At 37.1% G+C, this 16,719-nt stretch overlaps 1 protein-coding gene across 1 annotated transcript in view; it reads left to right on the forward strand.

The window, feature by feature from the left end:
• Positions 1-16,719, forward strand: part of HCN1 (hyperpolarization activated cyclic nucleotide gated potassium channel 1) — a 413,758-nt gene that overhangs the window by 254,633 nt on the left and 142,406 nt on the right. The gene's annotated exons all lie outside the window — the stretch shown is intronic.

Consider the following 16,719-nt stretch of genomic DNA (forward strand, 5'->3'; position numbering starts at 1 on the left):
TGTTCCATTTCTTTGAAAAAAGTGGATGGTATTTTGATGGGGATTGCATTGGATGTGTAGATTGCTCTAGGTAGCATTGACATCCTCACAATATCTGTTCTTCCAATCCATGAGCATGGAACGTTTTTCCATTTCTTTGTGTCTTCTTCAGTTTCCTTCATGAGTATTTTATAGTTTTCTGAGTACAGGTCCTTTGCCTCTTTGGTTAAATTTATTCCTAGGTATCTTATGATTTTGGGTGCAATTGTAAATGGGATCGACTCCTTGATTTGTCCCTCTTCTGTCTTGTTGTTGGTGTATAGGAATGCCACTGATTTCTGTGCATTGATTTTATATCCTGCCACTTTACTGAATTCCTGTATGAGTTCTAGCAGTTTTGGGGTGGAGTCTTTTGGGTTTTCCACATACAGTATCATATCATATGCAAGGGGTGAGAGTTTGACTTCTTCTTTGCCGATTTGGAAGCCTTTGATTTCTCTTTGTTGTCTGATTGCTGTGGCTAGGACTTCAAATACTACGTTGAATAGCAGTGGTGATAGTGGACATCCCTGCCGCGTTCCTGACCTTAGGGGAAAAGCTCTCAGCTTTTCCCCCATTGAGAATGATATTCGCTCTGGGTTTTTCATAGATGGCTTTTATGATATTGAGGTATGTACCCTCTATCCCTATACTCTGAAGAGTTTTGATCAAGAAAGGATGCTGTACTTTGTTAAATGCTTTTTCTGCATCTATTGAGAGGATCATATGATTCTTGTTCTTTCTTTTGTTAATGTATTGTATCACGTTGATTGATTTGCGGATGTTGAACCAGACTTGCAGCCCAGGGATAAATCCCACTTGGTCATGGTGAATAATCCTTTTAATGTACTGTTGGATCCTATTGGCTAGTATTTTGGTGAGAATTTTTGCATCCATGTTCATCAAGGATATTGGTCTGTAATTCTCCTTTTTGATGGGGTCTTTGTCTGGTTTTGGGATCAAGGTAATGGTGGCCTCATAAAATGAATTTGGAAGTTTTCCTTCCATTTCTATTTTTTGGAACAGTTTCAGAGAATAGGTATTAATTCTTCTTTAAATGTCTGATAGAATTCCCCTGGGAAGCCATCTGGCCCTGGGCTTTTGTTTGTTGGGAGATTTTTGATGACTGCTTCAATTTCCTTAGTGGTTATCGGTCTGTTCAGGTTTTCTATTTCTTCTTGGTTCAATTTTGGTAGTTGATACATCTCTAAGAATGCACCCATTTCTTCCAGGTTATCTAATTTGCTGGCATAGAGTTGCTCATAATATGTTCTTATAATTGTTTGTATTTCTTTGGTGTTGGTTGTGATCTCTCCTCTTTCATTCGTGATTTTGTTGATTTGAGTCATTTCTCTTTTCTTTTTGATAAGTCTGGCCAGGAGTTTATCAATCTTGTTAATTCTTTCAAAGAACCAGCTCCTAGTTTCGTTGATCTGTTCTACTGTTCTTTTGGTTTCTATGTCATTGATTTCTGCTCTAATCTTTATTATTTCTCTTCTCCTGCTGGGTTTAGGCTTTATTTGCTGTTCTTTCTCCAGCACCTTTAGGTGTAGGGTTAGGTTGTGTATTTGAGACCTTTCTTGTTTCTTGAGAAAGGCTTGTATTGCTATATACTTTCCTCTCAGGACTGCCTTTATCCTGTATCCCAAAGATTTTGAACAGTTGTGTTTTCATTTTCATTGGTTTCCATGAATTTTTTTAATTCTTCTTTAATTTCCTGGTTGACCCATTCATTTTTTAGTGGGCTGCTCTTTAGCCTCCATGTATTTGAGTTCTTTCCGACTTTTCTCTTGTGATTGAGTGCCAGTTTCAAAGCATTGTGGTCTGAAAATATGCAGGGAATGATCCCAGTCTTTTGGTACCGGTTGAGACCTAGGATGTGATCAATTCTGGAGAATGTTCCATGGGCACTAGAGAAGAATGTGTATTCCGTTGCTTTGGTATGGAATGTTCTGAATATGTCTGTGAAGTCCATTTGGTCCAATGTGTCATTTAAAGTCTTTATTTCCTTGTTGATCTTTTGCTTAGATGATCTGTACATTGCAGTGGGGGGGGGGTTTAAAGTCCCCCACTGTTATTGTATTGTTGTCAATGTGTTTCTTTGCTTTTGTTATTAATTGGCTTATATATTTGGCTGCTCCCATGTTAGGGGCATAGATATTTACAATTTTTAGATCTTCTTGTTGGATAGACCCTTTAAGTAGGATATAGTGTCCTTCTTCATCTCTTATTACAGTCTTTGTTTTAAAATCTAATTTGTCTGATATAAGGATTGCCACCCCAGCTTCTTTTGGTGTCCATTAGCATGGTAAATGGTTTTCCACCCCCTCACTTTCAATCTGGGGGTGTCTTTGGGTCTAAAATGAGTCTCTTGCAGACAGCATATCGATGGGTCTTGTTCTTTAATCCAATCTGATAGCCTGTGTCTTTTGATTGGGGCTTAAGCCCATTTACATTCAGGGTAACTATTGAAAGGTATGAATTTAGTGCCATTGTATTGCCTGTAAGTGACTGTTACTGTATATTGTCTGTGTTCCTTTCTGATCTATGCTGCTTTTAGGCTCTCTCTTTTCTTAGAGGACCCCTTTCAATATTTCTTGTAGGGCTGGTTTCGTGTTTGCAAATTCCTTTAGTTTTTGTTTGTCCTGGAAGCTTTTTATCTCTCCTTCTATTTTCAATGACAGCCTAGCTGGATATAGTATTCTTGGCTGCATATTTTTCTCATTTAGTGCTCTGAAGAAATCATGCCAGTCCTTTCTGGCCTTCCAGGTCTCTATGGATAGGTCTCTTGCCAATATAATGTTTCTACCATTGTAGGGTACATATCTCTTCTCCCAAGCTGCTTTCAGGATTTTCTCTTTGTCTCTGAGACTCGGAAGTTTTACTATTAGACATCGGGGTGTTGACCTATTATTATTGATTTTGAGAGGTGTTCTCTGTGCCTCCTGGATTTTGATGCCTGTTTCCTTCCTCACATTAGGGAAGTTCTCTGCTCTTATTTGCTCCAATATACCTTCTGCCCCTCTCTCTCTTTCTTCTTCTTCTGGTATCCGAATTATTCTAATGTTGTTTTGTCTTACCATATCGCTTATCTCTCAAATTCTGCCCTTGTGATCCTATAGTTGTTTTCCTCTCTTTTTCTCAGCCTCTTTATTTTCCATCATTTGGTCTTCTATATCACTGATTCTCTCTTCTGCCTCATTTATCCTATCAGTTAGTGCCCCCATTTTTGATTGCACCTCATCAATAGCCTTTTTGATTTCGACTTGGTTAGATTTTAGTTCTTTTATTTCTCCAGAAAGGGTTTCTCCAGAAAGGGTTTCTTTAATAACTTCCATGCTTTTTTCAATCCCAGCTAATATCTTTAAAGTCATGATTCTGAACTCTAGGTCTGACATTGTACTAATGTCCGTATTGAGTAGGTCCCTGGCAGATGGTACTACCTCTTGTTCTTTTTGCTGAGGTGATTTTTTTCATCTTGTCATTTTGTCCAGAGGAGAATAGATGAGTGAGAGCACAAAATGCTAACAGGTTAACAACGTCCCCAGCAAATATCCTCTATACAAATCAGAAAAGACCTGAAACCAGGGGAAAAGAAAGGGAAAGAAAGAAAAAAGAAGGAGAAAAAAGAAAAAAAACAAAAAGATAAAAACAAAAACAGAACAATACAAAAAAAAAAAACCCGAATATGATCAAATATGATCAGGCTAGTGCATAGATCAGTGCCACACACTAGATTTTGGGTGTATTTTGGTCTCTTAGAAAAAAGTGCCTCCTAAAATTTTAAAGGAAGAAAGACTTATATATGTACAAAATAAGGGTTGATACAATGAAGGGATGGAAGATGACTGTAAAGATGAAAAGTATAAAAGATTTTATAAAAGGAATTGATAAGATGAGAAGTTGTTTGAAAAAAGAAAGAAGAAAATTAAAAAGAAAAGAAAAAAAAAGGGAGAGAATGTGATCAGGCAGGAGACTAGAACAAAGCCATACACTAGTGATTTAGAGTATATTTTGATCTGTTAGAAGAAACTGTATCTCAAAATTTTAAAGAGAGAAGAACTTATATATATATGCCAAAAATAAGGGTAACTACTATGAAGGGATAAAATATGACTCTAAAAATGAAAAATAAAAAATGGTTTTTTTTAAAAAAGGAATTGATAAGATGTTGGTTGAAAAAGGGAAAAAGAAAAATTAAAAAAAAAAAAACAGTTAAAAAAATTAACTTTGAAAAACTAATGAATCATGGTAAAAAAGCCATGAATTCTATGTGCAGTATTCCCCTAGTGCTGGAGTTCTCTCCTTCTCCTTGATCAGTAAACTTGGTCTTGGCTTGCTGGCTGTTTGTGCTGATATTCTGGGGGCGGGGCCTGTTGCCGTGGTTCCCAAATGTCTTTGTGGGAGGTGGAATTGCCCCGCCCTTGTCATTCCGGGCTAAGCAAGGTGCTTGGGTTTGCTCTCAGGAGCTTTTGTTCCCTGCAAGCTCTCGGTACAGCTTTGGAGGACCAGGGTGAAAATGGTGGCCTCCCAATCTCCACCCAGAGGAGCTGAGAACTCGGGGCCCTGCTCCTCAGTGCGCCCCCAGAGAAAAGCAGTCACTCCTGTCTCCCTGGTCTCCGACCGCACTCCGTGCTCACCCGGCCTGTGACCGAGTGTTTCTATCTCTGGCACCCGACCCGGTGTGGAGTCTCCAAACCCAGCAGATCCCTGCGGTGCGCTCCTGCGCCACTCCTGGGGGGGGGAAGGGAGACTCCCCAGCTCTGCCGCTTGTTGGGTCCCTGCTGGAGGAGCAGTGGCCCAACTGGGCCGCCGATCACAGTTTATGGCAACCCGGAGCTGAGAGCCCGCGCCTCGGCTCCATCTCAGCATCGGCTTCCCTGCTCTAATACCTGAGAGCTCTGCTGCACTCAGGCACCCCTGGGTTTTCTGTGACCCCAAGGGTCCTGAGACCACACTGTCCTGCGAGGGTTCCACCCCCCGCTTAGCCACTGGAGCGACGTCCCTCAGCGGAGCCGGCTTCTAAGAGTTCCGATTTTGTGCTCCGCGGCTCTATCACTTGCCAGAAGCGGCTGACGGAGGCCCCCTCCCCAGCCGTCTATCCTCCCGAATATCGCCTCGGATTCACTTCTCCACATGTCCTACCTTCCAGCAAGTGGTCGCTTCTCTGTTCAGAGAGTTGTTGCTACTCTCTTCTTCGATCTCCTGTTGAGTTCGTAGGTGTTCAGAATGGTTTGATCCCTAGTCAGCTGAATTCCTGAGACCATACAAAATCCAGGTCTCCTACTCCTCCGGCATCTTGCTCCGCCCCCTGACAATAAATTTTTCTTTACAGGTGATGTTAGCAAAAGCTACAACTTGGTCAAATCTAATAAAGCACTTGGATGTTGCAAACTAATTTGCCAGAGAAACTAGGGTTATGTAAAAGAAAAGGCTTAATGGATTTTGACAAACACAGAAATATTCAGATATTTTAGAAAAAAGCAAAAGGATTTTTTCTCAGCAGAGCAGCTATGAGGCTTAAACATTAACCCTAAACACAGAAAATTGTGGAATTTTAAAAATGTTTTTAATAAGCCAAAACCTGGGTTTTAGACCACTGGTCACAAAAAAATAAAAAACAAAAATAAATTAAAGATAAGCCAGTGAAGTACATTCTGAAGGCAGCAGCCACTGTGTGTTTTTGTTTGTATTGTTTTGACATTTAAGGGTAGAAAATTGCAATATATTCAGCTCTTGGTATCTTAGAAACCGGCAGCAGGAAAACCACCTTAGGAAGAAAACATCTGAAGAAATACAGGGCTGACCAGTGCCAGCTGGCTGTGTAGGAGTCAACTCACGGCAAGTGTTGGTATGCCAGAGCTATTTAGCCAGCAGGACGCTGTGAATATGCCTTCCATAGTATAGGCATATACACCACTAAGGTTTTTTGTTGTTGTTTCGTGAATTTCAGATTACACTTCCCTTTTCTCTGCACTGAAGTTTAATATTTTCCTTTTCCTTTAGTTTACCAGGTGATTGGAGAAGAATTGTGTTTTTCCCCCTATAGTTAAACACATATCGAAACTTGCTCAGAGTTCATATGGGGAGCAGATATTAAGCACTTCTGAACTGTCCTCAGGGACAGATCCTGTTAAAAATTTTTGCTTCTCCATGAAGAGAACTGGGAGCTTTCTTTGAGTGACCACCAGACTTCATCTAAACAAGTTTGCTTATTCAAACAGTTAAACAGAATTAACTGCAGGGAGAGATGAAGCCCTTCTTCAGGTTAGAAGGAATGAGAGAATCTTGCTTGTCTAGCCTCAGGAAAGTAAACACCTGGTATCTACTTTCTCATTCCCACAGAATTGCAATACTATTCACTCATTTTTGTTTCCACACCATCAAGTTCTAAATCTTGGCTTGTCATATGCTTTGTGTGTGTTCCTTCTTCTGCCATTTCCAAACATCTGTCTGCTTCAGGTCATCATTTCATATTTAAATTATAGATAAAGCCTCCTACCTAATCAACTAGCCTCCTTTCTCACTTGACATGATTCCATGTCATACCTTCCTGTCATTAGAATTTCTTAGTCGATCCATTGATCAAACAATAAAAATCAATCCATTTACTTCTCTAGTCCAGAATTACAGTAATTGTTATTCACTTTATAATTTTTGTAATTCATTTTAATCTGTACAACATGACTCAAACATGTCACATCTCTCCCTGCTCCATTACTTCGCCTTTTGCATGGTTAGTTGTTTATTTTCTCTCACTTACACGGGGTTAGATTATTCTCTCCTCTGACTCTTCCTTCTCCTCATTCTTTCTTTCCATCACTACCATCTTCATATGAAATATCTTCTATCTTCTCAGGTTTAACATTACTAAATTGCTCTGTAATACTTGAAAGGATTATTTGACATCTTGATATGATTACTAATATGTTGCCAGAAATTAACCTATAGTTATTTCATGCACTCATGCCATTTATCTCCAGGGATTTAATGCATGATTTTTTTTTAATTTATCAAATGATCCCATAATTGGATTTCTTAGTATTAAATAAAATGTCACACAGTTGGAGCTAATTAGTATTATGTGAATATAAATTATGTAAGTAAGCACTTTATTGTCTAAGAATAATGTAAGACGATACAAGCTGCTAATTCTGAACATACACCACTGCATTTGAATTTATGATAATGACTTCATACTATTCCCTACAACAAGGGACACATTTAAAGGTTTGGCAAGAAAATCACAAACCACCACTCATGTGTTCTTAATTATTCATTGTGTGATAGGCATTATATGCTAGGTAATTGTAACAAAACATCAATACCGTCTTCCCTGATTTCATTATGTTCACATGCTAAACACCCAGACTACGTACTGTTAATGAAAATAATAAGAAATGATTCTTTGGGGCACCTGGGGGCCTCAGTCATTAAGCATCTGCCTTCGGCCCAGGTCATGATCCCAGGGTCTTGGGAGCGAGTCCCACGTTGGGCTCCCTGCTCAACGGGAAGCCTGCTTCTCCCTCTCCCCCCCCCCCCCCGCTTGTGTTACCTCTCTCGGTTTCTCTGTCAAATAAATAAATAAAATCTTTAAAAAAAAAAAGAAAGAAATGACTCCTTGATTTAAAACATATTTTCTCATTATTAATATTGCAGATAATTTCCTATGAGTAACACATAAGCAAGATATGTGTTTGTATCTGTAAGTGTATATCATATACGTATACATTTATATACATATATACATATATACATGCACACACACATATATGTACAGTATGAAAACAATGAAAATGTTTTTTAGGGTAGACAGTAGTAGTAGAAATTGTTCTTCTATTGAATTATTGGTTTACTCTAAATAAATGTGTCTATTAATGAAGACCTAAAATACTGAGAGGACATGTCTGTCTGTTTTTAGCATAAATTTGCAACATTGTCAGCAATAAAGAAAGTGAAAATATGTATACTAGAATACGTTAAGGTTTATTAAAGAAAACAAATCTTCAGATGCAGTTTGGGAAATAGTGTAATAGCATTATAAATTAATAGTAGCATTCCATGCCACCTGACTATGGAAGTAACATTTTTCTCAAAAACTTTGGAATATTTTGGTAAATTTGTTTATGAAGAGTGTTGTTTTTATTATTATTATTATGTTCAGTTAGCCAGCATATAGTAGTACATCATTTGTTTTTGATGTAGTGTTCAATGACTCTTTAGTTGCATATAACCCCCAGTGCTTATCACCACACGTGCCCTCCTTAATACCCATCACCCAGTTACCCCATCCCCCCCTTCTGTAACCCTCAGTTTGTTTCCCAGAGTGTTGAGTTTTTGTTGTTATTGTTTGTTTATTTTTCCCTCTAACTTTTGATTCTGAATCTTCTGTGACCTTACCTAGAAGATAAATGTCAACTTCCTAATTTCTATAGAAGGCGCTTGGTTTCTGTAGAAGGCACTTGGTTTCTTTGTGTATTTTTAAAAGCAAAGCAATTAATATATTGAGGTAATTCTTAATCACAAATTTAATGTTTTTATCCTTTTAAAGTAAATCAGTAGTTTTTATGGAGTACTTTTTACGAGCAATGAACTTGGCAAGGTCAGAGAAGTAAGTATGTGATAGACATAGCTCTTTCTGTCAAAGAAGTTTACTTGGGAAGATGAGAGAAAAATAAAATTATACACTTTAAAGAAAATCCCAACACTGTAGTTGAAGAGAGTAGTTGAAGATATTTTGGAATCCACTGAGCCTCTCTCACCCTGGGGTAAGTCCTGGCAGATAATGGTGAGCTAGTGAGATGGGAGGTACAAATGTGTTACCAAGTGATTTTACTAATGAAAATTGTTACAGCAGTTCTAAGGAAATATCAGCAAGGAAGTGATAAAAATTGAACTGAATTTTGAAGAATGGATAGAATTTAAATCTGTAGAAAGGAGAAGAGCCTCCCATGCATGTAGAATATAGTGAACAAAAATACTCCTTGGGAGGAACTCTGATACAGGAAAGTCCATGGATTGTTTGGGGAGAAGCAGGAGTTTGGCTGTGGTGGAGTTTCTGGAGAAGGACTGAGAGAAAGTTAAAAAGTTAGAAAAGTTGACTGAGATCTGATTGTGAGGAACTTTGAATGCTGGGCTGAGAGAAGCTGAATTTAGGAGATTGTCACTGAAGGGTTTTTGTGTCTCTTACTATTCAACCATATGCAATAATCAGTGCCTAGTCCCTTCTGTGAGCTTGATGTTTCTCCCATTAATATCCCAGCAACGCAAAAGAGGCTAGAAGGTAACTGAAGGAGTTTGAATGGCAGAGTTGTAAAAGGGGTGGCATATTTGATTGATACATATTTTTCTAAGCTGATAAATTATGGGGAATGAAAGGAAAATCTGCTGAATTTGGAAGGTTTTCTGGAGAGGTTTGATTGCTTTTAAAAAAGTGAGCCAGAAAATATTTATGAGCTAAACATTGGACTTTTAGCAAGTTTAACTTGGGCTGTGTACATCGGTATTTCCAACTGAAAATGGAATGTCAACTTCCTAATTTCTATAGAAGGCACTTGGTCTGTCTACACTTACACATATGTGGGTATATTTACTTAATAACTGTAAATTAGAAAATTGACACTCAACATTGAAATCTGTATTTTTCAGTTCTTTGCCTTTAAATAACAGTTGTAAAAACAAATGTATCTCAACAGTGCATTTTTCAAAACATACTGTTCGGTTTTCATTTTTTTAACTTGATGAAAAGGTTAATAAGCTGGGTGTTGTTTTATAGGATATGCTTCCTTCACTCACTATTTTGCTGACATATTCATCCATGTTATTGCATGTTGCTGCAAAGCACTCATTTTCAATGCAGTATAATATTCCATAGTGTATGTATACACTTGCCAGGTTTTTTTGCTGTTAAAAGCCATGCTGCTGTGAACATTTTTCTTTACATACATACCTGTGCAAGAGTTTCTCTTGGGTATTTAACTGTAAATGGACAAATTGTAGATTAAGCAAATCTCATGAATTAAAACAAGTTACCTATGACTTTCAGAATTAGAAATTAAAACCCTGTGTGCTTTTAGCACAGTCCTGGTAAATTTTGAGGAGTGGGTTAAATACAAGATAAGGAAGGGGAAGGAGGGCTTATTGGGACATCGGAGTAGAGTTCTGACCTTAGTGTTATAAGGAGCGCAGAGTGTGTGTGTGTGTGTGTGTGTTTGTGTGTGTGTGTGTGTGTGTGTGTAACTTAATGCTAATGTTTTGCTATGAGTTAAAGAGACACACAACTTTATGTTATAGAAAGTCAAAAGAGTGCATTAAATAAGGTCTACCAGGTGATAAATTGAAAGATAGGCCATCCAACTCTGGGGTGCCACTTCCATGATGTTATCAGTGCCCTCCTCCATTTGCCATAGGATGCAACTGCTGCTGTCACTGTCAGGAACGCTTCCCAACCCCAGCCATCAAGTCCACATTTCAGGTGAGAAGAGAAAAGCCAAATGGCAGAAAGGGCAACCCCAATTGGGACATCCCTTATGTTTCCAGATACCCCACCCAGTAACTTTGACTTTTACCTCATTGAGTGATGAATCACTTGGCTGCCCCATTCTTCTAAAAAGTATAAATAACCTATCTTATTATGCTGACCATACTGCCACCCCAAATCTTTGGGGATTCTGTAAGGAAAAGGGGATGGATATTGATAAAGCAGCATGCCCCAGGATACAAGGGTGTGATATAAAAGACATCAATTTTCTTATAATCAGATTACTTCTGTGTCTAGAACGATAGAAAGATTAATTTTAGATGCAAAAATAAACCTTAGTTCCAGAAGTTCAAATTTTCTTTTTATTAAAATGAAAAGATACCTAGAGAAGGTAAATGACTTTCTTAGGTTCATAAAGTTATTAGTGACTGCTCTCTTGAGCTGACATATTCTTGACTCTCAGGAAAGTTTATTTCTGTATCTCCATGTGTTTCTTCTCTATCTAAAGCACTATACAGGTAGGGTTGCCACAGGAAACGGATGGCTTTCTGAAGTTACAAAGTAGGGGAAGGTTTTAAAAGGGGGATGATTTCTAGTTCTGTGGAAACTGCTGCTGCTATTTTGATCGGGATTATATTAAATCTGAAGATTGCTTTGAGTAGTATGGAAATTTTAACAATATTGGTTCTCCCAATCCATGAGCATGGAATATCTTTCTATTTGTTTGTATCATCTTCAGTTTCTTTCATAAATGTTTTATACTTTTCAGAGTACAGATCTTTTACCTCTTTGGTTAAGTTTATTCCTACATCTTTTATCCTTCTTGGTACAATTGTAAATGGGACTGTTTTCTTAATATCTCTTTCTGTTACTTCACTATTAGTGTATAGAAAAGCAACAGATTTCTGTATACTAATTTTGTATTCTGTGACTTTACTGAATTCATTTATCAGGTCTAGTAGTTTTTTGGGGAGTCTTTAAGGTTTTCTATACATAGTATCATGTCATCTGCAAACAGTGAAAATATTACTTCTTCCTTACCAATGGATGCCTTTTAATTTCTCTTTCTTGTCTAATTGCTGTGGCTAGGACTTCCAGTACTATTTTGGAAGGCAGCTATGCTCACCACTATACCACCAACGCTCCAGTACTATTTTGATTAACAGTGGTGAGAGTGGACATTCTTGTCTTGTTCCAGATCTTAGAGGGAAAGCCCTCAGTTTTTCACCATTAAGTATGTTCACTGTAAGTGTTTCATATATGGCCTTTATTATCTTGAGATATGTTCCCGCTAAACCTACTTGGTTGAGAGTTTTTATCATGAATGGATGTGGTATTTTGTCAGATGCTTTTTCTACATCTACATCTTTTTCTTCATCTATTAAAATGAACATATGGTTTTTATCCTTTCTCTTGTTAATGTGATATATCACATCAATTGATCTGTGAATGTCGAATAACCTTTGTATCCCTGGAATGAGTCCCACTTGATCATGGTGAATGATTTTTTTAATGTATTGTTGGATTCAGTTTGCTGATACTTTGTTGAGGATTTTTGCATCAACTTTCATCAGAGATATTGGCCTATAGTTCTCTTTATTTGTGGTGTCTTTATCTGGTTTTGCTATCGGGGTAATACTGACCTCCTATCTATCCTTCCTCTTCTATTTTTTGGAATAGTTTGAGAAGAATAGGTATTTACTCTTCTTCAAGTGTTTGGTAGAATCCAAGCTGATAAAGCCACTGTGGAAAATAGTATGAAGTTTCCTCAAAAAGTTAAAAATAAAATTACCATTTGATCCAATAATTCCACTACATTTTCCCAAAGAAAATGAAAACCCTACTTCAAAAAGATATGTGCATCCCTATGTTTATTGCAGCATTATTTACAATAGCAAATATATGGAAGCAACCCAAATGTTCATCCTTAGATAAATGGATAAAAAAGATATATAATAGAATATTACCCAGTTACAAAAAAAGGATGAAATTTTGCCATTTGCAACAACATGGATGGATCTAGAGGATATAATGCTAAGTGAAATAAGTCAGTTAGAGAAAGACAAATGATTTCACTCATATGCAGAATTTAAGAAACAAAACAAACAAAGGAAAAAGGCAAAAAAAATAGACTCTTAAATATAGAGAACAAACTGATAGTTGCATGAGGGGAAGTGAATGGGGGGATGGATGAAGTAGGTGAAGGAGATAAAGAGTACACTTATCATGATGAGCACTGAATAATGTACAGAGTTGTGGAATCATTATATTGTATGCCTGAAACTAACATAATACTGTATATTATACTTGAACAAAATTTTTTAGTAATTTAATTATTAATTAATTTAATAATTAAAAAAATAAAAAAAGGATTATTTACCAGGTTGTGAGTGAGATATTCGTGACCACAGGGGATAGCAGGGTGCCCAGGGATAGTTATCACAGAACTGTTACCAACACCGAAAGTCAGAAAAGGGGGTCTCTGAAAGATGGGGCTGCATTGATAGGAGTAGTTCCCTTTAACAGAAAACATAGCCAACTCACTCTCTTCAAAGGGGAAGCTCAAAATACTGACTACATTCTCCTTCTTCCCTTGTATCTATGTCAGATGACTGAATCCAGCTGGAAGTCAGAGGCACGGGATCCTGCCAACTATAATCTACAGGGGTTAGTTTCCTGGGTAAAGAGCAGGGTAGAGAGGGGTGAAGGACAGACATGGAGGGAAAGAGTTCTAGTATGATAGCTTAGTCTGAGGCCTCCAATAGAAACACTTGCTCACTTACTCAAATATCTTAGGGGACTTCTGGTACTTTATTGCTCCAACACCGTAGTTCCTGGCACTCCTTTGGGCTCCTGATTAACACTCTGATGTTCACTTCTTCCTCTCTCATTCCCCATGGTTTGAATGTATTAGCCTCTCTCATAAGATACTGATTCCCTGCATCCAAAGTACCTCTCATTAACTACTTGCAAGTGGTGGATAAACAACATCCCCTTGGCAAACTGTTCCAGTGTTTGCATGAAACTCTCCCATCCTAGTACCTATGCCTTGGTTCTTTCAGGGTATGAAATAATAGCTTATAGTCCTTTAAGTTTGTTCAACAAAGGAAGCTTGTATAGTGTCACAGTGTGCCCCACTATCAGCTCCCCGAAACAAGGCACATAATATTTGGTACTTTTAAGGAAGCCCAGTCTGACACAATATGATATTCATCCTAAATTCCTTTAAGTGTCGGAGAGGATACCTGTCAAAAACATAAATTCTTCATCATTAATGTTTCTCGATACAAAAGGATATATATGCAAAAGGAGAACATGCACTATTCATTTCCTAATACTCTGTGGTGAAGATAAGTCACCCCAATGTAAATGTGCAGTTTGTGCTTTGGTAATACTCCTGGGTTGGATTATGTCAGTGGCATAGAGAATTAGGTATAAATCTCCAAATTATAATAAAGTACTTGTACAGAAAGGTATTAGAACTTTCTACAGGCAAACTGCCTCTATTTATAACTCCTGCTCAAAGAAGCAATTCCCAGATGGCTTTTGTCCATAAGCATAGTATTTGCTTCCATTTCCACAATTGTGTTTGCTTTCTGTTCCCACATCTGTGTTAATCTCAGGATCCAGCTGTTGACAGTTATATTAATTTAATCAGCATCAGAGTCTAACTGGAAACTTACTATTATTTTCCTCATGGGCTTGCCGGCCTAAACATATGACCTTTTTCCTACTATAATGCCATTTAGAAAAGATCAGATTGCTTGGTTTTGAAAGCTGTTTGCAAAACAATATTAAATAGATTAGAAGTCCATTAATGCTATCAGCATTATTTTTTAGCTCAAACTCTGTGATAAGTGATTGCCCTCATTTTATATATGCATAAATATTATATAATATAAATTTAATGATATATTAAAAAAGTAGAAACACGTATTGTTTAATCTTTATGTTTACATATATTGTTGAATAAATATCATTTGATGAATATGTTTTCCCACCTTATATTGCTTGTATTTTAGCAGAGTATATTATAGTCACTTTTTCCTTGATCATTCTAAATATAGCAAGACAGGATTAAAAGATAAATGAAAAATGTGATTTTATTTATTCATAAAATCAATTCTCAGACCCTTTTTTTTCCCTAAGATGTAATTCCTAAAAAATTCTTCAGAATTTTGGGGTCCCCACTTTCCCATATGTAAACTCGTGTGGTGATAATTCTATATGCCACTCTAATAAGAGACATTCCATGCCTGTCTTCAGCCTTGTCAACCTTACTTTGTAAAAATATATACCTCAGTATATTTAGAACTTCTACTTTTTTCCTTAGTCCAGGGGTCTAAATGAGATTTTGAAATCTGCCTGAGAGATTTGTTGTTGTTCTTCTTGCTTTTGGTTTCTTTTCTGGGAGGTGTTTGGAGGATTGAAATTTTCCACCATGAAGGTATACACCTTAGCATGACTTTGATTTTTTTTTTTTTTTTTTTTTCTCTGCACTAATGAGACCCTGGGTAGCTCTTATTTAAGGAAACTGCTTTTGTCTGCTTGGCCATATTAAATTGATCCTAGCTGACTATGGGTAACCTATTGTTTCATTTATTTACATTTTGAGTACATTCAAAAGGACTTGAGAAAAATGCTTAGTTTTATTTTGGGTGTCACGATTAAGAAGATTACACTGTATTTTTTCCAGTCACCTGCTGGAGGCAATGACCTTGTATATATTTTAGCAACGAAATTGGATATAACATGATCACTTTCTCTGCAATAGCTATGGCATGACGAAACAGCAGTTTAAAGGTCAAATACTACAGGACCTAGTAAACACAAACTATAGATTCTGTCCTTAACTCTGACCTTGACCTAACTTAGTACCAAACACTGATTTAAAAAATGGCTCCTCTGATAATTGCTGTGTGATTTTTCCAGATCATAAGATATTGCAGAAACGTTTACATTGAGATAGTCGGAAAAGTTAATTATTAGTGGCAATTTGTTTAATACTAAATTATGAGTAGCCACTTAATACCTCGGGCCATCCATCAGAAATAGTCAATTCAGTAATATTTAATGCCTGACACTGCACTAAGAGAAAACCACATTTGGATGTTCTCATTACCTACTGAGTTTTGAGTCCTACACAGTGTTGACTAGTTCAAGGTTGTTGGCAAACTTTATTATATTTAAATGTGTTCTCTCTTATTTGGTCCCTACCTGGGGAAAGATTCTGGGAAGCCCAGGAAATTCTAAAATTTGGCAACACAGGGTTTTGCATTGCCATTACCCTTTTTAATGAGTTGGGGGTGGTGAGGAATAGTAAGAAAAAGGATGACTCAGTGTCCCCTACTTACCAAGGATTCATGACATATTCTAATATGGAGAAACTTCCACCACTTTTATTCTCTATCCTAAAGAGAACATTGGAATATATTGAGAATAATCATATTTGATTGATTATATTTCAGAAAGCAAAAATCGTGTTTTTCGTTGTTTTGTTTTCATATACACAAGAATGATGGGAAGCTAAATAAGAACACCATATAAATACTACTGCACATTTATATACGGGCCATGCAGGCTCGCCTCATAAGACCTCTAAGAACTATTTTCACTAGGCTGGTCACATTTCCACATGTGATCACGGACCACATTTGTTACCTCCAATGTCAATGTTAGATTTGTCATCCTCATCTAAGGCAACCAACGCAACTTCTGTTAGGTTGTTGTCAGTTGATGTATATTGGGTATGTGTTCCATCTTTGGTTCCTGACGAAAATATGTAAATGATGATATTTGCGCTATTAGAGTGGTGTTTCAAATTTAACTCTCAGCACTTTGAGTCCAGAAAAGCAGAAGTATATCGTTGTGAAAGGACATTTGCCTTCCTCCCAGGAGAAAACAAGGGAGGAGAAAACTATATGAAAGCATGTCTGAAAATTAGCAGGGATGCTAATCCCCTGATAAGGCACTCATGAAGGAAAGCATACCTAATAAACTTGAAATATTTTATATTATATCAGTTTTAAAATCAGCATTTAAATACATGATGAGTTATTTATGCCATCTGCTATACAGATATCAATGAGAGAATAGTTGCTTAAACTGCTAAGGACATCTGCTCCATTTTATTAAAATTAAAGTTCATATTTCACAGTGGAAATACCCTGAACCTTAATGAGAGATCCTGGTTTTCTTTGTAGTTCAAGGGAAGGTACTGC

This window comes from Callorhinus ursinus, unplaced genomic scaffold (genome assembly GCF_003265705.2).
Source record: "Callorhinus ursinus isolate GAN/ISIS: 27379988/994484 unplaced genomic scaffold, GSC_fseal_2.0 scaffold3, whole genome shotgun sequence".
Classification (NCBI taxonomy): domain Eukaryota; kingdom Metazoa; phylum Chordata; class Mammalia; order Carnivora; family Otariidae; genus Callorhinus; species Callorhinus ursinus.